This window comes from Equus przewalskii, chromosome 7, assembly GCF_037783145.1.
Source record: "Equus przewalskii isolate Varuska chromosome 7, EquPr2, whole genome shotgun sequence".
Taxonomy (NCBI): domain Eukaryota; kingdom Metazoa; phylum Chordata; class Mammalia; order Perissodactyla; family Equidae; genus Equus; species Equus przewalskii.
Window position 1 is genome coordinate 94465121 of NC_091837.1, and position 23502 is coordinate 94488622.

Sequence of the window (23502 nt, forward strand, 5' to 3'; positions counted from 1 at the left end):
CTGGTTTATGTCTCCTGCAAACTCCAGGCCTCGAAACCGCAGTACGCAGAGGGGTGCCTCCATTATCCACCAGCCACTGCACAGCCCGAGCACTTAAATAGAGTGTGGTGGGTTGGATGGAAATCTCTCTTCTCTGGGCTCCAGAAGCAAAAATACTTATGTAAATAGCTAGTTCAGAGAAAAGAAAATGGATTTGACAGTATATTTGCATACAAATGTACTATTTATAATCCTCTTGCCTATACATTGAAACAGATTTAGCAGTTACAATTGTACTGGAACATAATATTCTCCTTAAAAACCTTAGGCGGAAAGCCACAGAGAGATGTACTTAAATATATGAGGGTGTGCCTGATGAGAATCTACAAACTCTCAGCCGATTGCAGGTGAGAGACCCAGTTTGACCCTAAAAGGATTGTAGGTGAGACACAGAGGCCCTTTGAACAGGAAGGTAGATGTGGAGACCCAGGCCCCTCTGATGGGACTGCAGGTGAGAGATCCAGACTGACCCTAACAGAAGGGTAGGTGAGAGACCGAGGACCCCTCTTACAGGATTATACTCAAGAGACCCAGGCCGACCCTATATGATTGTATGTCTGTCAATCAGTTAACAAAACCTAGGGCCTCAGTGAGGGCCACATTGAGGTCACCTGGAGGGGATTTGTGGCCCACCTGTGTTCTGCAGGACTCTGGGATCCCAATGGAGTGTGAGCAGGTGGGCTAAGTCCCAGAGACTCTTGGACTGCTGCTCCAGGAACTCCATTGAGGCAGGAGTATCTCATTTAAGGGGGGGTGGGTGGTTGGGAGACAGCTCTGGGCCTGGGGAGCTGACTCCAGGGCATGCATTGCTCAGAGATGCCCTGGAGGAAGTTGGAAGCAATCAGGCCTTAGACGGAGAATCAGGAAAAGGTGAAGGGACCAGGACAGCTGAGCGGAGATGACAGGGCTCCAGAAGGATGGGCTGTCCCGTCACCTGGTAAAGGCCAAGTGCTTTTAGGACAGAAGACTTGGGTGGGAGGTGGTGCAGATCACAGTGAGAGTACATGGCGGTGGGGGCGTGGGGGAGGCGGTGGGAATGGAGACTCTCATTGAGAAGAGGTTGCCAAGAGGGAGTGAGAAATGGGCTGGCTGGCCAGGATGGATGTATTGTTTATATGCTGATTAGAAAGGCAGGAAACGGGACTAATTAGGGAGGACTTTCGGGAGGATCCTTTAGATGGGTGGGATGAGAACACAGGACACAGGTTGGTCTCCAGAAAGAACCCTTTTCCCGAAACAGCAAAAGTGGGGTGAGGGCCTTGTGTATGAGCCTCGAGGTAATAGTTCTCACGTTTTATAGGGCACTGCCCTGGGTAGCTGTCTAATTTGCTAATTGGAGACAGAGGAGATAAGAAAAAGGAAGAAATGCTGAAAACTATTATGTTTTCATTTGTCTTGTCAAAACCCTGCACTTAAGAGATTCTATAAATTTTATAGACAAGAGTCAGAATGTTGTTTGGAGAAAAGGTACAAAAACTATCATGATGTAATTTAGTTGGTAATTGGAGTGAATATAAATATTCCTCCTGAAATAGAAGCTCTTAACCTGGGATCTGTGTGTTCATCTGGCCATCATAGCTTCTAGAGGATCCATAAAACCCCAGACTGACCCAAGATTTTCTATGTGTGATTATGTGTATTTTATAAGGCGATGAATTGTGTTTATTGGATTCTCTAAGAAGTTCAGTACCCAACCAAGGTCAAGAAGCCAGGCCCTAACAGAGGAATTTAACGTGTCATTTCAGGGGTTGAGGAGCACTGGCAGAGGCCCTGTGAGACAGCTCCACTTGAAAAGGGACACCCAGGATGGGACCCACACAGGAAAACAGACCAAGGGTAAGAAATTTCACAGGCGCTCCGCACCGCCACTAAAAGAAAACTGGAGGCTGTCTTTTTAAATTAAACCATCGCATTTAAAGAATCTTAATATATGGTTACCCCCAAAATACTGATTTCCTCAGAGATTAGATAAACAATGGGAAGGAAAGCAGAACTTTGGGGAAAGGCCCAGAAGGATAAACCGGGCTTCATGAGTGTGGGCACTCCCCTGAGGAGTTCTAAGTTAGGAGACTGGGGGTGGCTGCAAAATAATGAATTTGGGGTCCCCCAGAGAACCTAGTCCGCTGTCTACCAGCCCTCCCATCCTTGTCTGTGGGTTCCCGAGGCCACAATCCAGCCAACCTCATCCTCCACGGGGCTGTCTCCCCCACTGGTCTCATCTCAGGAGCACGGTGGCTGAGGAGCAAACATGGGGGAGGTGTTTGTTCTTAGAGGCTTTGTCCCAGGATGCCGGAGGTGAGCTGGGATGCTCGTGACTCGGGTCACTGGGTGTCTGCCAGCCCCACCCAGCTCCTGTGTGTCCCTCACCTGCTCTTCACCTGCCCAGGCCTCTCCCCTCGTCAGCCCTTGCTGCTATTGTGTTCCTCTGTCTTCTTCCCACTCTCTCCTGCTGTTTTCCAAAATACCATGCCTCTCTTCTTTCCCACTCTTCCCTGGTGTTTGTAGACTTAAATTTATACCTTAAATCTGGAAGGGGCCTGGCGATCATCTCATTCGACCCCTTGATTCACTGACTGGACCCTGAGACCCCGAGAGGCTAAGTAACTGGCCTTAGGCACACAGAGCTGAGGCCAAGATCCTAGTCTTCTGACTCTGTCCTTGGATTTTCCCACCTAGATAGCAAGAATCCTGTTGTGCATGGCACCTGGCAGTCTTAGAAGAGTTTCACACATTTAGATGTGTTGTTTTCAAAGAAATATCCCTTCTCGGCTTTACTCCTCTCATCGGAAGGCAGATCAACAGTGTGCTGGAATATAGAATTGGGATGTTGCTCCCTCATCTGCTTTCCTGCTGTGAGCCGGGATCCACCCAATCAGTGGGGAAATTAGAAGCCTAATTTCCCTCAAAAATTGGCAGTGAAGGATGTTGTACAGTAGTCCCCCTCATCCTAGGGGGATACATTCCAAGACCCCCAGGGGATGACTGAAACCACGGATAGCACCTAACCCTGTATATGCTATGTTTTTTCCTATACATACAGACATATGATAAGGTTTCATTTATAAATTAGGCACAGTAAGAGATTAACAACAATAACTAATAATAAATTAGAACAATTATAGCAATATATTGTAATAAAAATTACCATAGATCTTAGTAACCTCAGCATATGATTTTTTTTCTTTCCTTAATAAGTCGAGAACTTTTACCTTTTCACTTAAAGGAAGCAGTTTCCCCTTCTCTTTGGCACATCTAAATTGCCAGCATCACTCCTTTTGTACTTTGGGCCATTATTAAGTAAAACAAGGATTACTTGAACACGAGCACTGCAATACTGTGGCAGGGGATCTGATAACCAAGATGGCTACTAAGTGACTAACAGGCAGGTAGTTTATACAGTGTGGACCTGCTGGACAAAGGGATGCGTCACGTCCAGGGGGGACAGAGTGGAATGGCATGAGATTTCATCACACCACTCAGACAGTGTGCCGTTTAAAACTTAGGAATTGTTTATTTCTGGAATTTTCCATTTAGTATTTTTGGACTGCAGTTGACCGAGGGGATCTGAAACCAGGGAAAGCAAAACCATGGATAAGGGGGACCACGGTACAACTTTTCTCAATGTTTCTCCAGCTTGTAATTAGTTAAGGATTTCTTTCCATCTAACCTAAATCTCTCCTGCTGCAGTTTGATGTGACTGTTATGGTTGTTGGGAATTTCAGTTGTGATTCTAATTGTCATTTTTCTTTCCACACTCACGTTGTTAATGGTGTTTGGGAAGTGGGAAATCAGGAACTATGAGTTTATGAACAAAACCCAAATCTGTTTGGCCACAATAGTTTAAGAGATACAAACTTTCACTAGAATATCCCATTGACAGGAAAAGATCTGAGTGGGTCAAAGTGTGCTGTGTCAATGCGTGAATAACGGACAAATCAAAGTAAACATATACATACATATATATATAATTGGACCCATTTGGTGAAGACCAGTGTGGTTAAGTTCTGACTGATTGTGTGAATGGAAGTATGACACTGGCAGGTCCACATGCACTAAAGCTGAACCCTTGGCCTGGGGCCCAGTGTCCACAGGTGTGCCAGGTCTGTCCAAAGGCAGTTGGCAGAGACCAGTTACACCGAGTGGCCAGGAGGAGAAAGGAAAGCAGGAGCGACCCACAGCAGACGGTCAAGAACATGAATGTGAACACAGGAGCCCGAGGAGCAGCCACACTTGCCCAGACGTGGCAGAACCAGGGAGGCCGAGGTCAGGCCGGGAATGGTGGGCGGAGGAGGTCGCTTGGCTTGGTTTTATAGTGGGGTTTTCATGGTATTTATCATAAAAAACCTTCATGTTAAGGCACAAAATGTGAGATTCTCACTTTAGGGAGGGCAGTCTGCTTTACTCTACAGATTAAACATTACCTTGTCCAAAGCACCCTGACAGAAACACCCAGGATCATGTTTCACCAAATATCTGGGCACCCCATGACCTGGTCATGTTGACAAAAAGTTAGCCATCACACAAGCATGATAACCATTATTAATATTTTGATAAATGAAAATGGAGGTTATATATTGTTTTGCATCTCGCTTTGTGAGGAGGAAAGCAATATCATAAGAATTATGTTTTGTTGATTTGGGATTTTTTTAAATTGTTTTTTTCTAGCTTTTTTTAAGTGAAAAATTTCAGACATACAGAAAAGTTGAAAGAATACTATGTGAAAACCTAGCCATCTGTCTGTGCCTATGTATGTGTATATATATATGAAATGTGTGTTTATGTATATATGAAATATATGAACCATTTGGAAGTAGTTGACATAAATCAAGACATTTTATCTCTGAATAGTTAAGCATGCATCTCCTAAAAATAAGGTCATTGTCTTTCATAACCACAATACCATTATAACACCTAAGAAAATTAACAAAAATGAATATATCAGGTCCAAATTCATATTTCCCAATTGTCCCAAAACTGTCTCTTTTGTAGGTTTTTGGATAAAAATCTAATCAAGATTTATACATTTCATTTGGTTATGTCTCTTAATCTCTTTTACTCCCAGATTCTAGAACATTCTTCCCACCTTTTATTTTGGCTTGTCTTTGACTCTTTGAAGAATCCAAGCCAGTTGTTCTGTAGGATGGCCCCGTTCCGGTTTCTCAGTGGTGTTTCTCTATCCCGCGCATTCTCTGGACACTGGGACTTGGGTCTAGGCATCTGATTAGAACCTGTACTCACCTAGGGCAGAGCCAGATGACTGTTGGTGACTCGTTGCATCACATCCAAGGGCCATATTGTCAGGATGGCTGTGCCAAGTCTGCTGCTGGATTAAGGGGTGAGTACTGGATGTACCCATTTAAAGCCACACTCCCCTTCGCAATGACCTGGTAGCAAGCACTGGGCTGAGGTCTTGTCCTCCAATGGTGGCAAACATCTTTTCTTTCTCTCTTTTATTACTGTATCACTGAAGATGCATAGGCTTCTCTTTACTCACATTTACAATAAGTCGAGTCATTATGTTTTTAGACTCTCAAAGTCTGCCGGTAGGAGCCCTTTCAGGCTGGCCCCACATCCTTTCGACACACGTCCATTCACATTGGAGCTCTTCTTTGCTTTCTGGCACAAGATGTCTCGTCTCACCTTGGACTTTGCCTGCCTCCCATCAGGAATCAGTTACAACCAGTGAGAAACAGTTCTTGAGTGGGAAGAAATGGTTCCTGATGGCTAAGTGCATTTTCAGTAGAAAGAGAAGCTATTTGGCTGTATGAACTTATGAGCTATGTTGGATGTGTTCATGCCTGCTCTTCTGAGCAGGTTGAATATTTCCCTCATTTATTCAATAGAACTGTCTGTGCTTCAGAAACACTTAGAGGTAAATTAACCCTAGTCTAGGCTCATTGATTTCGAACCCCCAAAAGGCAGAGGTCAAACGGAGGAGTTTGCAGTGAGACCTTGCCCATTAATAGCAGCCAGGGTGCCAGGCAAAGGTGGGTGGTGGGTTTTGCTGTGGGAATGGAGGCCCGGATGCTCCCTCAGAATTGTTCGGAATGTAAGTGAAGACTGCTCTTAAAATCCTGAGTCATTCTGGAGAGACTGGAGTCACTTTAAGTGGCTATTATTCTAAAAATAATTTTAGAAAAAATATTTGTTTAGAAATCAGAGGGGCCAGCCTGATGGTGTAGCAGTTAATTTCCTGCACTCTGCTTTGGCAGCCGCAGAGTTCAGATCATGGGCATGGACCTACGCACCACTTATCAGGCCATGCTGAGGCAGGCGTCCCACATATCAAGAAGAGGAAGTTGGGCATGGATGTTAGCTCAGGACCAATCTTCCTCAGCAACAAGAGGAAGATTGGCAACAGATGTTAGCTCAGGGCTAATCTTCCTCAAAAAAAAAAAAAGAAAAGAAATCAGAGTGAGTGGACACCCAAAACATCTGACTGCTTACATACTTCCCTTTAGACACAGTTTCCAAAAATTTAGAAGATATTGTATTAGCTAGAATATGAAGACACACTAGATGCTCAACACATATCATTTAAGTAAACTGAGTAATTATTTTAGGGGAAAAAAATCACTCTACATTGGTTTTATTTCATTGCAACTTGTTTCCAGAGCAAGTGGAATTTCTTTAAACTTATTTTATTACAAATCACAAGATTAGCAAATATTTTATAGCTTGCTTTCCAAATTTTGGGAGGCCTTCCTCTTCTGGGAAGATGGTGTAGACATACTCTTCTCTGTTCCTCCCACTGAGGACAACTAAAACTCCTGGGAATTATGAAGGAAGAAGTGAAACTCTCGCTGTTTGCAGACGACATGATCTTATATATAGAAAACCCCAAAGAATCCATTGGAAAACTGTTAGAAGTAATCAACAACTACAGCAAAGTTGCAGGGTATAAAATCAATTTGCATAAATCAGTAGCATTTCTATACTCCAGTAATGAACCAACAGAAAAAGAACTCAAGAATACAATACCATTCACAATCGCAACAAAAAGAATAAAATACCTTGGGGTAAATTTAACTAAGGAAGTGAAGGACTTATATAATGAAAATTACAAGGCCTTTCTGAGAGAATTGGATGACAACATAAGGAGATGGAAAGACATTCCATGTACATGGATTGGAAGAATAAAGATAGTTAAAATGTCTATTCTACCTAAAGCAATTTACAGATTCAACGCTATCCCAATCAGAATCCCAATGACATTCTTTACAGAATTAGAACAAAGAATCCTAAAATTCATATGGGGCAACAAAAGACCCCGAATTGCTAAAGCAATCCTGAGAAAAAAGAACAAAATGGGAGGCATCACAATCCCTGACTTCAAAACATACTACAAAGCTACAGTAATCAAAACAGCATGGTACTGGTACAAAAACAGGTGCACAGATCAATGGAACAAAATTGAAAGCCCAGAAATAAAACCACACATCTATGGACAGCTTATCTTTGACAAAGGAGCTGAGGGCATACAATGGAGAAAAGAAAGTCTTTTCAACAAATGGTGCTGGGAAAACTGGAAACCATATATAAAAGAATGAAAATTGACCATTCTTTTTCACCATTCACCAAAATAAACTCAAAATGGATTAAAGACCTAAAGATGAGACCTGAAACCATAAGGCTTCTGGAAGAAAACGTAGGCAGTACACTCTTTGACATCAGTATTAAAAGGATCTTTTCGGACACCATGCCTTCTCAGAGAAGGGAAACAATAGAAAGAATAAACAAATGGGACTTCATCAGATTAAAGAGCTTCTTCAAGGCAAATGAAAACAGGATTGAACCAAAAAAACAACCCACTAACTGGGAAAAAATATTTGCAAGTCATATATCTGACAAAGGCTTAATATCCTTAATATATAAAGAACTCTCACAACTCAATCACAAAACATCAAACAACCCAATCAAAAAATGGGCTGGAGACATGAACAGACATTTCTCCAAAGAAGATATAATGATGGCCAATAGGCACATGAAAAGATGCTCATCATCGCTGATCATCAGGGAAATGCAAATCAAAACTACACTAAGATATCACCTTACACCCGTTAGAATGACAAAAATATCTAAAACTAATAGCAACAAATGTTGGAGAGGTTGTGGAGAAAAAGGAACCCTCATACACTGCTGGTGGGAATGCAAACTGGTGCAGCCACTATGGAAAACAGTGTGGAGATTCCTCAAAAAACTAAAAATAGAACTACCATACGATCCAGCCATCCCACTACTGGGTATTTATCCAAAGAGCCTGAAGTCAGCAATCCCAAAAGTCCTGTGCACCCCAATGTTTATTGCAGCACTGTTTACAATAGCCAAGATGTGGAAGCAACCTAAGTGTCCAGCAACAGACGAATGGATAAAGAAGATGTGGTACATATATACAATGGAATACTACTCAGCTGCAAAACAGAACAAAATCATTCCATTTGCAATAACATGGATGGACCTTGAGAGAATTATGTTAAGTGAAATAAGCCAGCGAGAGAAGGATAATCTGTGTATGACTCCACTCATATGAGGCATTTAAAATTATGGACCAAGAACAGTTTAGTGGATACCAGGGGAAAGGTGGGGTGGGGGGTGGGCACAAAGGGTGAAGTGGTGCACCTACAACATGACTGACAAACATTAATGTACAATTGAAATTTCACAAGATTGTAACCTATCAATAACTCAATAAAAAATAAAAATAAAAATAAAATAAAAACTCCTGGGAATTATATGTAAAACAAACATGAGAAGACTCTGAAAGGTGGAGAGAAGAGGGCAGACCAGCAGGGACCTCAGGACCCAAGAAACAACACCATGATGAGTTCCTGGAGGATTTTTTGTCTCAAACATCCCAAATGGGGAGTTGGAGAAGCTGGCAACCCAGAAATGCCAATAGGAGCAGGCAACAGAAGCCTGCTCTCTCCCACCAAAGGACCAGGAAAGGGGCAGCCTAGCAGGAGAGAACACTTCTAGATGATAATCACTCTACCCCAAACAGTGTGGCCCCAAACCCCAGCAATGGCAAGTCGGGACCCTAGACCTCCACCTTCCATTGCTGTAGTGAGGCACTCCAACCTCCCACTGGGCTGGTGGCAGCAGAGACCTGCTGGGGAGCAGGAACTCCCACCTCTACCCATCAATAATGAAGAGCCCCCCTGTGTCAATTGCAGCCAAGAGGGGACCCTGGTTTTCTACCCCCACCTGCCAGTGTGAGACGACAGCCCTCCCCCACCTTCCAGATCAGTGTCAGAGGAGGTCAGCTACAACATAAGTTTTAAATAAGATCCAGAGTCCCATCACATAATACCCAATATGTCCAGGCTTCATTAGAAAATCAGTCATCATACCAAGAACCAGGAAGATTTCAAACCAAATGAAAAAGGACAATCAACAGATACCAATACCAAGATGACAGGGATACTAGAATTATTGGGCAAAGATTTTTAAAGCAGCCCTTGTAAAAAATACTTTAATAAGCAATTACAAACACACCTGAAACAGATGAAAAAATCAAGCCTTAGCAAAGACATAGAAAGTCTCAGTGAAGGAATAGAAGATACAAAGAAAACAAAATGAATAGCTTAGAATGGAAAAATATAATGAATGAAATGAAAAACTTGATGGATGGATTCAAAAGCAGATGGAGGGGACAGACGAAAGAATCAGTGAACTGGAAGACTGAATATAGAAATTTTCCAATTTGAGTAATAGAAAATAGACTGAAAAAAATGAACAGAGCTTCAGGGGCCTGTGAGACTATAAGATCTAACATTCATGTCATCAGAGTCTTGGAAGGAGAGGAGAAAGATGGCAGGACTGGAAAGTTCTTGAAGAAATAATGACTTAAAACTTCTCAAATTTGGCAAAAGACATAAGTTCACATATTCAAGAAGCTGAATGAATCCCTAATAGGATAACCCCCAAAATCCACAATAGACACATCAGAGTCAAACTTCTGAAAACTAAAGGGAAATTAAAACTCTTGAAAGCAATTAAGAGAGAAAAAACACCTTACCTATAGGGGAAGACAATTCAAATGGCAGTGGATTTCTCATCAGAAACCATGGAGGCCAGAAGGAAGTGAAACAACACTTTTCAAGTGCTAAAAAAAAAGATCAGCTCATAATCTTATACTCAGAAAAAATATCCTTGAGGAATGAAGGTGAAATCAAGACATTCGCAGATAGAGGAAAGCTGAGAAAATTTGTCACCAGCAGCTCTACCTTTAAATACTGACTCATTGGACGTTCTCCAAAGAGAAAGGAAACAATAAAAGAAGGAATCTTGGGACATCAGGAAGGAGAAAAATGGGAAGCAAGAATAGGAGTAAATCAATAGACTTACCTTCTCCTTTTGAGTTTTCTAAATTATGTTTGATGGTGGGAACAAACCTATAACACTTTCTGATGTGATTCTAAGGTATGTAGAAGGATTATTTAAGATAATTGTATTACAAAGGGGGTATGGTATACATACATAAAGAAAAGTTAGGTGTCTACACTGCACTCAGTAAAATAACACCACCAGTGGACTGTGATAAGTTATGTAAATATAATGCAATATCTGAAGCAACCACTAAAAACACTCAAAAACACTACAGATGATGGAAGGTAGAATTCTAAAATATGATCAAGACATCCACAGGGAGACAGGAAAAATAAAACAGAAATGAACAAAGAACAGAAAACATAAAATAAAATGGAAGATTTTATCAATGATTACATTATTACGTTATCACATTATCAATATTACACTACCCATCAATAATTACATTAGATATAAATGGTATAAACAAAACAAATACCAATTAAAAGGCAGGGAGTGACAGAATGGATGAAAAAACATGACCCAATAATATGTTGTCTATGAGAAAGTCACTTCAATTATAACCATATAAGCAGGTTGAAATTAAAAGGATAGAAAAAGATATATCATGCAAACATCAATCAAAAGAAAGTTGGAGAGGCTGCATTAGTATTTGATAATGTAGATAAGGGGCAAATAAAACCAGCAGAGACAGGGAGGGGCGTCACCTGTGATGAAGGGTCCCTGTGCTGAGTGGACGTAGCCATCCTAGAGTGTGTGCAGCAAAGAACAGAGCTGCCAAAGGAGGGAAGAAGGGTAGGGCTGAGAGCAGGCTGGAGGGTAGCACAATTCCTGTCAAGTCCCAGTGCAAATACAGACAGAATTGTTCCAAAATCTGTATGGAAAGGCAAAGGAACAAGAATAGGTTAAACTATTTTGAAAAGAAGAATAAAGTGGGAGGAGTCAGACGTCCACCCGATTTTGAGACTTGCCATATAGCTAGTTATCAAGCTGTGTGTATTGGTGGAGAGACACTTACTGGATCAACGGAACAGAAGAGAAAACCCAGAAATAGATCCACACAAACATGCCCAACTGATTTTTGGCAAAGTTTCAAAGGTGATTCAACGTAGGAAAGATAGTCTTCAAAACAGTGCTGGAGCAGTTGACATCCACAGGCCAAAACAGTGAACCTTGATCTAAGTCCCACACCTGGTACAAAAATTAACTCAAAATGGATCCCTGACTTAAAATGTAAAACTACAAACTCTAGAAAAAGAACGGTAGAAAGTCTTTGGGATGTTGGACTAGAAAAATTATTCTTGATACCAAAAACACAGTCAATAATACAAGAAATGATAAATTGGGCTTTATCAAAAGTAAAAACTTTTGCTTCACTGGGCATTTATCCCAGAGGAAAAAAAAATCTTCATGGAAATGTTTACAGCAGCTTTGTTCATGATAGTCAAATCCTGGAAATAACCCAGATGTCCTTCAACTTGTGATGGTTAAACAAACTGTGGCACATCCATAGGCAAGAGATCACTAGGCGTGAACTGTTGATACAGCAACAACCTGGCTGGGTCTCCAGAGAGTGATGCTGAGTGAAAAAAACCAATCCGAGAAGGTTACATAACTGTGTGAGTCCATTTATATACCACTTTTGGAATGACAGCAGTATAGAGATGGAGAACAGATTCGTGGTTTCAGTGGTTGCTGGGGTGGGTGTGGGGGGATGGGTGGGAGGGAGGGAAGTGGGTGTGACTATAAAAGGGTGTCAGGGGGTGATGGATGCCCTGCGTCTGGACTGTGTCAGTGTCAGCATACTGGTTGTGAGAGTGGGCTGCAGTTCTGCAAGATGCTACCAGTGGGCAAATTGGGTAAAAGGTACATGGGATCTCTACAATCTCAAAATTAAAAATTTGATTTAAAAAATTCTTGGGGGTAGTTATATACAGCTCTGCCGTATACACCTTGCTTTGTGGATAAGAGTTGTTAGTTACCAAATTCCTATGTGTCTTATAGATTTGGAGACTATATGTGGTTCTCAGAAATCGTAACTGAAAAATAATTGTCAATGTTTCTGTCAATAACATGGCTAAAAATAGATGTAATTAGCAAGTTTTCAGTTCTGTTCATATATACACTTTAGAAGGCTTTTGTAATTTGTGTAACTTTGACGTATAGAATATAAAACCATTTAAAACAAAATAATTGAATACATATGAGTTTAACAACCAGAAAGAAATTGTGGAATGATTCTAATAGTACTTGTCTTTATTTTAAGACTGTGAAAATCTCCTTAGAGTCTTATTTTGTCTAAAATTAGTTATCTACTTTGGCTCTTTGTTTTTAACCCTTAGGTGATTTTTATCTTAATTCATATAGTGTTTGTCATGGTAGGACAGTAAGAATTCAAAGGCAAAACATTTAGTGGCTCACCAAATATTAGCCTGTGACCTCTTCACTGTCATGAGGCTCATGCATTTTTACTCTGAATTGTCTCAGCCACAGTTGTATGCTGGTCGGTGGAAGAAAAGCGTTTCTTATTTGCATCACTTCTTCCTTGTTGTCACATGGCCCGTCTCACGTGTCTGTTCTTGTGAAGCTGTGCCGTCTCAGAGGTTAAGTGTTTTGACTACAAAGCCAAGTGCCTATCTGGAAGAAGACAAGACCAGCAAGAAGGTTGGGACAGTCTTTGAGAAAGGTCCGAGTCATGGCTCCCCTTTCCCACAAACCAACCCCTTTGGCCCTGGGGTGGCTGATGTCGAGAAGAGATGAGGGAAAAGGTAAACAGGTGTGAACCCAATTTATGAAGACACCCAAACCAAGGTGGAGGCAGGGAACAACTTACAAAGCCTTTAATTGGCGAGTTAATTATCTTGCAACATCTCTAGTGTGAGACGTGTTTTAGATCCTCGAGCAGTTGGCTTTTAAGCTGAGATCAAACCACTCTTCAAGCTTCTTCCTCGCGTGATGCCCTGCTTTGGTGGCAGCCTGTTGGTCCTCTGTGTCCCCTCAACAGCCTGGTGATGTCTCCCAGCATCTAAACTGATGTCTAGCTTCTGTCGTCTCTTTCCTTGTACGGCTGCTTCAGTGAGTTCTTTACTCGGTAAGACTGATGAGTATGAGCATGGTCTCAGCCTCTGCACCCCTGACGTTGGCTGGGTGACTCTCTGTGGTGGCCGTCCTGGGCCCTGCAGGGAACTGAGCAGCACCCCTGACCTCCACCCTCTTGATGCCAGTGGTCCCCCAGTCGTGACAACCAGAGATGTCTGCAGACAGTGCCATATGTCCCCTGGGGGGCAGAGTGGACCCTGGTTGAGAGCCCTGGTCTGGGAACTCCCTGGCCCCCTGGGCTATCTTTCCTTAAAGATAATGACCTGGTCTCCAGAGCAGCTTGTGTGAATCCTGGCAGCGCTCATGTAAATTACAGACCCCTGGATGTACAGAGCGCCCACCTCGAGTGAGGCCTCGTTTGTGTAAGGGAGCGCCCCCAATGAACGCCCGTAGAAATTCTGAGCGATTTTGATTCAGAGCTGTCAGTGTCATCATATCTCAGCAACTTCTCTTTATTCATTATGTTTGCCAGAGAGTCTCTGTGGTGCTCGTGCTGTCATTGTCCTCCATCTCATGTTCACACGCTCCTGTGTAGGAAAACCCGCACTTGCTGCCACTTCCTGGGACGAGGTGTCTGGGTGCTGGACAGTCCCCTGCACCTCCGTTGTTCTGGGGCGGGGTGGCAAGGATGTGCATCTCTGCAGCGGCTCCAGGATAACGGTGCAGGCTGACCAGCACAAATGGAATTACACCTGTGACTTAGTTTAAGCCACAATTTATTTCAAACTGCTTGAGGGGTCCTAGAGCCACTTAACTTATTTACGAGTATTCAGCCAGACTCATACAGAACTTGATTATTTTCCTAGGAGGGGAGTGAGACTGGGTGGGAAGAATGCTGACTAACAGTTATAAATGGAATATTGAACATGAAAACTTGACCCGGGACCTTCGCCAAACCAAAGTTCAATTCTTTTGGTGAAAAACAATGGCTGAAACCCCAGCGTGGGGTGCAGCAACGGTGGGAGGCCTTGGTGGGTGCGGTAGACAATTTCTTCCGTTTCCTTTGGTGCAATGGTGTTGTGGATGCCTGTGTCTGTGCTTTGCCTTCTGCCTGGAAGAAAACATGGTCTTTTTTCACCCTTACCCCTTGTATTGGTTTCTCGGGGCTGCGGTAACAAAGCACCCAAAACAGGAGCTTCAAACAGTAGAAATGTATTCTCCCACAGTCTGGAGGCGGGAAGAGCAGAATCAGGGCGTCTGCGGGGCCGCGCTCCCTCTGAAACCTCTAGGGCAGATCCTTCCTGCCTCCTCACCTTCTGGGGGCTCTGGGCGCTCCTCAGCTTGCAGCCACATCCTCCTCCGCCCCGCCTCCAACGTCGTGTGGCCTCTGTCCTGTGTGTCTGTCTCCTCCCCCTGTGAGGACAGTCACGGGGTTAGGCCCACAGCAACCTCCTCTTAACTCGACAGCCTCTGCAAAGACCCTTTTTCCAAATAAGGTCACATTCACAGATGCTGGGGATTAGGTCTTTTCGGGGGACAGAGTTCAGCCTGCTGCACCCATGCTCCGCCTTCAGGGCGGCCGTGTGGTGAGAAGAAAGCAGGTGGGGACTGGCCTGGGAGCTGCACCTCCGACAGGCCACCACTGCTGGCTGTTCATGTTCTGTGCCCCTGGAAACCTCGGTACCACAGCCGCCCCCTCCAGGGTGAGAGCAGACAGAAGCCGGGCTATTCTGCCTCGTCTGCTGGGTGACCCTGGGCAGGTTACCTCACCTCCCTGTGTCTCAGTGACCTTCAGCATAGAAGGTGGACAATAATCCTGCCTGCCTGTAGGATGTCAGCTGATTTGTAAGGACTTAGAGCTTTGCTGGGATCTGCCACGTTCTCCATGAGTGTTTGTTGAATGCATACAGTGAACAGCCATGCGCAATGTGCATTTCACAACCAGGGGTCAGTGCAGGAAGGTCTGTGCTCTCCTTCGGCTCCCTGCCCTCCCTCGCCTGCCTCTGCACATCCAGCCACTCCCTCAAGCCCCTCCCCCTCCCCCCCCCATCCTGCCTTCCCCTGAGGCATTAAGTATGGGCGCAGCCTCAGTGAGAAGCCCGGACCAGCTCAACCACAATTCCCACAGTGCCTCCCTTCCTCTGCTCTGGTCCCATCTTAGCCCTCAAATCACTTATTCACAATTGGGGATCCAAGACGCAGGCAGGCCATGACTAGGGTGGCAGACTCCCTCTCCCACCATCCTCCCTCCCGCATCCCACGCCGGTCCCCTCTGCTCTTCCCGGGGCAGGTAACCTCCCTCTCATTTACTCTGGTCGGCCCATGTCATTGTTAACAGCACCCTGCCTTCCAGAGAGTGTCCCAGTTTGGATGGTAAATTATTTGCACCCTAAGTTGCTTAGAGAAGCAGGTGATCGGCAGGGCAAAGGTTGGGCACTGTCGGTTCACAGACATAGTATCATAAAGTAGACTAATTCCTATAAAAGACCCAGCGAAGTGGCCGAAGATAGTGTCATTGAATCCCTTTTCTTTCTACAATAAGAGACAGCAGGTTGCATCCTTGAATCGCGGCTCTTGGTGCATAGGACGTGCCGGACGATCGTTGGTTGAGCGAATGAAAGGATGAATGAGACTCTTGGTAACATGCTCTTTCAGACCTTTTTCCCTGCATGTTTCTCTTTCCATAAAGTTCCAGGAACCGTGGTCTCGAAATGCAGTGCTGGCCTCACCCTTCCCGACTCTGGGTTCAGATTACTCCAGAGCAGATCCTGATAAAGGGCTCAGGTGACTTCCTTGGCGAGTCATCCCAGGAAAGCCAGCCCAGCAGTCGGGAGCCACACAGGGACGGGAAGGCAGAGCCAGTCTACAGTGGGGCCCCTGGGGGCCATGCCGCCTAGCTCCTTCAGTCACCATGAGGCTGCTCCGGGGAGCGCTAAGGCTCAGGCATCCCTGGCCTGTGCTGGGTGGGCAGGATGGACCCTGGTGGCCAGAGGAAGCCCCGGGCACAGAGATGCAGGTGTACAGCCCAGGGGCACGTGAGGGCCCCAGAGACGTGGGGACCATGGCGGGGCTCCCATCAGCGGCGCTCCATCTGCCCGAGTATATCAAGAGTCTCATTTTAAAGGTCAGCTGCTCTAATGAGAAAGCTCTATCTCTTTTTGCACAAGGAAAGAAATTTCTCCTAGAAAAGAATACTTCCCTTCTTTGGGTGAAATCCAAACTTCGTGGTCAATAAAGAGGTTGTAGTCTGTTCCCATTAACATTTTTAAGTCTCAATACAAAATGGTAGATTCAGTTACAGAATAAATGTTTCCTCAGCTGTGGATTGGCCTTCTGATGCCTGGCATCCCATTCCAAACCAGGCCTGTTTTTTCTCTCCTTTCGCCTGGACGAGGAAGCCCTGCACACACGCTCACGCTCACATTCACACCTCTGCCAGCGTGGCCTCCTCGCCCCCCCAGGAGAGACCATCACTAATTGGCACCTCCACGCCCCCGCCTGTGTTCTCTGCTTCCTCTGCAAGCCGCCAGCACTGCCTGGCGCTGTTTCCCGCAGCAGCCTGTGTGAGCAGCGGGCTCGGCAGCTCTGAGGACGGGTGTGCGCCTGCCAGGAGCAGGGCTCGAGAGGAAACAGCCAGTGGGGGAGGCAGCCTCTCCTTGCCTCCAATGCATTTGCCGCAGAAAGAGCAGACCCTGGCCGCCCAGCCCTTTCTGTCCATGACCCTGGAGTGTGTCCCAGCCCCAGTTACCAAATGCTACAGGGATTCAGGCTGAAAATAGTGTGGCTAATGGAGAGCGGGGAGGCTGTGCGGGCCGCAGTGGGGTTCAGCCCTGAAGAGCATCTTCCCCAGAAGTAGAAAGACGAAAGCTTTCCTTACTTCCCAAGCTGAAAAACCATCCAGTTCCCCTGGATACATTTATTTGAGGATTAAGGCTCCCAGGTTTCCCTATACAGCACCAGGCGTGGGATTTTCCTTATCCTATTTGGCACTCTGGGAGTCTTCCATCTTGAGCACTGGTAAATTCCCAATCCTGATGCATCTTCTTCCCTTGGTTTATTTTTGCCTCTTCTTCTGGGATTCCTGGCGAACAGACCTTGGGAATTTTGCTTCCTCCTCTGCATGTGTGGCTTTTTCTGTAATGTTTGTCTCCTGTTGACTGTATGGGAGGCCTCCTGGGAGGGAGTGCCTCTACCTGATCCCAGTTTCTCTGCTTTCAACCTCGTCTACAGCTGCATTTGTTCATTTCCAGCAGCTTTGTTTCTTACTCACATCATCCTGGTCTTTTTTTTTTTTTTTTTTTTAAAGATTTTATTTTTCTCCTTTTTCTCCCCAAAGCCCCCCGGTACATAGTTGTATATTTCGTTGTGGGTCCTTCTAGTTGTGGCATGTGGGACGCTGCCTCAGCGTGGTCTGATGAGCAGTGCCATGTCCGCGCCCAGGATTCGAACCAACGTAACACTGGGCCGCCTGCAGCGGAGCGCGCGAACTTAACCACTCGGCCACGGGGCCAGCCCCCATCCTGGTCTTTTTGATAATATCTTTTTTCTCTGGTGTTTTTAATTCCTTCTTTCATGTCTTTAATTATTTTTGATAATTCTATTATCTGAAGTTCCTAGGAGCCAAACCTATTACTCACGTCTCTGCTGCTGTTTGCTCATGTGGGTTGTTATCATGTGTGTTTTATAACTTTGGTCTGTAAATCCATCCTCACTGGGGCTTCATCGTGGGAATCCACGGGCTTGAATTGAGAGTCTGTCCCTCCAGGCCAGTGGCGCTACTGACATTCTGGGCTGGGGCCCAGCCTTTAGTTCTGGGGCTGTGTCCTGTGCTCTGTATGGCTTGGGACCACCCCTGGTTTCTACCCGCTACCTGCAGTCACACCCAGTCCTGACAACCAAAAGTGTCCTCAGTTCTGGCCAAATGCCCAGTAGGGGCAGAGTCACCCCCAGCTGAGAACCGCGGCTCTGGGCTGCTTATGTGTGTGGTTCTAACACCACCCTGAGACTACTTCTATCGGCGTAAGTTCTTACCTGTGGGTTTCACAGACCAAAATTCCAACCTCAAACCCATTGTGGCTTCAGACACATGGTCTCATTTTTTACCTAGATCCAGGCAGAGAAGTCTTACAACCTTCCTGTCCCCATAGGTAGATTTTTCCTAGTTGTCCCTTTCGCTGAGGATGTAGTCCTACAAAGGTCCCTGCTTCCTGTGGGGTTAGTTCAGACCCTTACCTCTTCTCACGATGGTGGTACCAATCTACTATCCAGCAAAACTGAATGCGTCTGGTAGACCCCACATCCTTGACAACAGAGTGTATCATCACACTTTGTCATCTATTCCAATATAATACCTTGTGGTAATTTGAAATGCTTATTTTGCTATTACGAATGAAGTTGAGCATGTTTTCATATGTTTAAAGGCTATTTTTCTGCTTTACTGTCAACTTTATGACAATTTGCCCATCTTTTCTATCGAGCTGTCGGTCTTTTTCTTAAAACGAACAGCACTTCAGAGTCTGTTATGTTCTAGGCTGGGGATGGGGAATGTGCTTCAGGGTTCCAGAAGTACCTTAGAAGTCTCTTAAGTCAACAAGAAGTTGACTTAAAAACACAAAGTAACATATAATTTATGTTTATATTTGTAAATGTATATTTTGGGGGAAGAAAACCCTTTCCAGCAAGAGTTCCAGGTTCTAGCGCAGTGTATCCTATTGTTTAACGATTATTCATCCCTACCTACCAAGAATTTGGAATTCATGTTTGATTTGGCTTCAGAGAGTCAGTCAACCTGTTCTGCATGTTTAGATCATGACCCCAGGGGGACATGAGAAAGCAGAGGCATCAGCGCTGTGTACAGCCATGCGGCTTTCCAGCATGGTGCTTGTCGTGTAAGGCGGGTGATTGCTCTGTTCCTTAGGGTGAAGCTTGATGTTTGTGTTCCGGGTGGAAGCTGCTGGTCTCAGCGCAGATTTCAGCAGTTTTGTGAAGGCAGACGAGCAGCCTCTCCCTCTGGCAGGCTGCTGATCTGCACTGTTGAAGGCAAGCCTCGGCTCAGCCTGGGCGCCAGGCTGGCACCTTCTCTCTGCCAGCCGCTCCTGGAACCACAGACCACTCTGTCCTTCCCAGTTGGCCTCATGTCCCTGGAGAGACAGCAGGGCATGTGAGCACCACGCGCAGGCCCCAGTGAGATGTCCTCAACAGCACTGCTGCCGTTGCCTGCTGTTGCAGGCGCAGTGTGCTCTGAGGCCTTGCTCCTCGTTGGAGTTCAGTCTGTGAGCCCACTCAGAGCCTTGAATCCCCGGGAGTCCTCGATTTGAGGAAACAGCGCAGGAAACCTCTGCAACAAGTTCCCATGACCTAAACAACTGGTCCCTTTTAAGTAAAATAAGATCTCCCTCCTTCAGCACAACTTCTTCCAAATTTCCCCAACTCTTTGCCCAGCCAGCAGTCTCTGAGAAGCCCTCCTGGCTGTCCTGGGCTCCCTGGGTGCCCTCCCGAGCACCCTCTGCTTTCCCTGCACAGACCTGACTGTGGTGTTGGAGGCGCTGGGTGCGTGGGCCCCCAGACTGTAAGCCCCACAAAGCATCGCCAGGTGATCAGGTGACACAGCAGATACGGGTGAGACATTCACTGGACAATGCACTGATTGTGGTCACTTTCTCCTCATTTCTGCAATGAGCTGGCTTTTGAAGGTCAGGGCACACACGGTCCCAGTGATTGTGAAAACTTCTTCCTCACTCCCTTCATGCAGTTATACCCCTAAGGCAACTTTTCTCACATCCACAAGAAACTCTCAAATTCTTTACTGGCAGGTGAGACCTAGCTGCCAAGTCGAGCTAGCTGATTGCATCTTGTTTAGGCTCTACCCCCGCCCCAACCCCTTTGCTCAAGTCTCAGGTGAGTCCCACTCTTGGGTCAGGTGGGCATTGGTGGGCTGCATGCTGAGCACATCCACGTGGATGCCTCTTGGCTTGACAACTCCTGAGCCGCCGGGCGGTGGGTTTCAGCTTCACCTGGCAGTGGTTGGAGTATAAAATCATTAACATGACGACAGAAAGTCTTGATGTTGACAGTTGAAGCTTTGGGGCTCAGACTTTAGTCACTAGACATGCTCTGTGACATGCATAGTTCTGGACTTCACCCCAGGCCAACTCACTCAGAATTTTTTTTATTTTTAAAAAATTGAGATAAAATTCAGATAACATAAAGTCTACCATTCAACCATTTTAATGTGTACAATTAAGTGTTTTTAGTATATTAACAATGTTATGCAATCATCACCACTATCTAATGCCAGAGCATTTTCTTTACCCTAAAATAAACCCCATACCCATTCATCAGTCACTCCCATCACACCCTCCCCCACCCCCTGGCAACTGCTAACCTGCTTTCTGTCTACAAATTTGCCTGTTCTGGACATTTCCTATAAATGGATTCACACGAGACCTTTTCTGCCTGGCTTCTTTCACTTACACGATGTTTTCAAGTTTCATCCATGTTGTAGCGTGGATCAGTACTTCTTTTTTTATGACTGAATTATGTCCCAATGTATAGATAGATCAAATTTGTCTGTCCATCATCAGTCAATGGACAGTCCGGTGTTCCCACCTTTGGCGATTGTGAATAATCCTGCTGTGAACATTCATGTATGAGTTTTTCTGTGGATGGCGTTTTCATTTCCCTTGGGCGTATACCTAGGAGTGGAATTGTTGACCTTTCTGAAGAACTACTTGACTGTTTCCACAGCAGCTGCACTGTCTCGCGTCCCCACAGCGGCGTGGGGGTTCGAGCTTCTCCACATCGTCTCCAACGCTGCTTTTCCATTTGTCTGATTATAGCCATGCTAATGGATGTGAAGTGGTATCTGGTAGTTTTGATTTGCATTTCCCTGATGACTAATGATGTGGAGCATCTTTTCATGTATTTTTCAGCCATTTTTGTGTCTTCCTTGGAGAAATGTCTGTTCTCGTCCTTTTCCCATGTTTTAATTGGGTTGTTTGTCTTTTTGTTGTTAAGGTGTCGAGTTCTCTGTATATTCTGGACACTAGACCCTTATCAGATATATGATTTGCAATTTTTTCCCTATTCTGTGAATTGTCATTTCATTTCCTTGAAAGTCCTTTAATGTACAAAGGAGTTTAATTTTGACGAAGTCTGGCATATCTCTTTTCCTTTCGCCACTTGTGCAATATCGTATTTCAGGAAGCACCACCTGATCAAGGTCATGAAGATCCACCCCTGCGTTTCTTCTGTCAGACTCTCCCCTCCCCAGGGTCTGTGTAGGTGTTTTTGTTTGTTTTCGTGACTTTTCTGAACTAATTATGCAAAGTCTGCAATTTCTGTCTTGTGTGGCCACTGATATCTCTGTTCCATTAACATAATGGTCAGCAAATGATTAGACAGAGACTCTTAAATGCCTGGAACCAAAGCAACAGCAAACCAGCCTTGCAGATGGGCTGTGTGTGTGTGGTGGGCGGCTCATGTTCAACACTCAGCACGCAGTTCACACTCTTTCTTCCCCTTCCCCTCCTGCTGTGCAGTCTGAAGGTGCGGGGTGGGGGAGAGAGGGAGGGCCTTCCTTCTCAGGGCCTTCCTGAGCACCTGCATGGCCCCAGGCACCTGCATGTCCTAGATTTCCAGCAATCGGGAGAAGCTTCTCCAAGCCCTTATTCCCCAAACACCTCACTCCCCAGCCTCTCCTCCCGAGCTTCCTGGTTAATCTGTCATTTGCTCAACTGTTATCAGTTGCCTCAGGTAGAAATAGGTAAAACATTTTCCTGGAAATGATTTTGACAAACTGCCCAGGTGGCATGTTAGCGCTGAAGAGTCCCAAGTTAGGGGAGAGAGGCAAGCCTTCTGAGCCGGTCCTTCAGGTCAGAATAAATGATCACATTTCCTTGTGAAATAGGTCCGTCTCCTCCTTCTGGTGCATTCCTGGTACCGGGATGCCAGGCTGTCGTCCTCAGGGTGACGACGCTGAGCTGGGAGCCGGGTGTTCAAATGCTGCCGAGCTCGCTGCTGTTGCCGAGTCAGCCGTGTTTTTTCAGTGTTCCCCTGGCTGCTGCAAGCCTTTGGTTAATTTCCAGAGTTACAAAAGACTCAGTTCTGATGGTTTTTACCAGCTTTTTGTTGCTTTGGTAGAGGGATGGGTTTTTGGAGCTCCTTACTATACAATTTTCCAGTCACTCAGAATTTTAAGTGTTGGGCAGGAATGTGCAGTTTTTGCAGGTTCCTTGATGACTCTGATGCTGTTGGCCCACAGCGCATGCTTTGAGAACACTGAGCTGGTACTGTGTCTCTCCTCTCCAGGTTACCGCCTCGTCTGACGTCCGAGATTTCCTCTCTGGGAGATGGGCCTGTCATAAGCACTGTCCGATGTCTTTAGAGTTCGTGGCCCTGGCTTGGGATCTGCCTGCTTTCTTTGCTGTTGTCACCGTTGCCCGAGTACACAGAGGTGCCTAGAGCTAGAGCACCTGGCCTCGCCGTGTCAGCCAGCAGAGAGACATCTTAGGCAGCCGCTCTGGGGGAGGAGGACTGCCCTTCAGCAGCATGGAGGAGAAGCCGCAGCTGTCTCCGTGAAGGTCAAAAGCCTTGGCTGACTTATGGACCCTCTTTGAGGTGGTTCCTGAGTCAGTGACCCTATTTCCAGACAGATACACAGACTTAAAGGGGGTGACCTGGCACTGGGCAGAGGAATGAACGTAAAGTGCAAATGTGGCAAAATTCACCATGAAAGTTAAAATGTTCATATTCAGGCCAAAAAATGATTTGGCCTAATTTATGTGTTCGTGAAGTGTCCCTTTAATGAGTGCTGCGTAAGCTATGCTTTTAGGAATTGTGGTTGCCAGTCTCTGCTCATGCCAGGACAGATGCTCATTAGGAAGAGAAATAGTATTTAGTATTTCTTCTGTGAGATCCTTGAACCTGGTCATGGAGTCAAATGAGTCATCACTCGTGTAAGAGACCTGGCTGGACTCTCGCCCTGGCCCACGTCTTCCAGAGCAGGCGTCCAATGGAGAATGCCCTAAGTATCTGCCAGTTAGTGCAGCGGACACAGATTCAGCATCTCTGAAAGGCTACCTGGGTTGGCAATTC

General features: G+C 45.5%; 1 protein-coding gene across 9 annotated transcripts in view; it reads left to right on the top strand.

The window, feature by feature from the left end:
- Window positions 1-23502, top strand: part of KCNG2 (potassium voltage-gated channel modifier subfamily G member 2) — an 84764-nt gene that overhangs the window by 23391 nt on the left and 37871 nt on the right. For 4 of the 9 annotated variants that reach the window (XM_070627934.1, XM_070627931.1, XM_070627933.1 and 1 more), the window contains 2 exons: window positions 1785-1875; window positions 22717-22988. The gene's annotated coding sequence lies outside the window, so the exon portion shown is untranslated. Of the gene's footprint in view, window positions 1-1784; window positions 1876-4121; window positions 4303-5281; window positions 5375-22716; window positions 23026-23502 lie in introns of all 9 variants that reach the window. The other 5 variants (XM_070627938.1, XM_070627939.1, XM_070627936.1 and 2 more) reach the window with 4 other exon arrangements.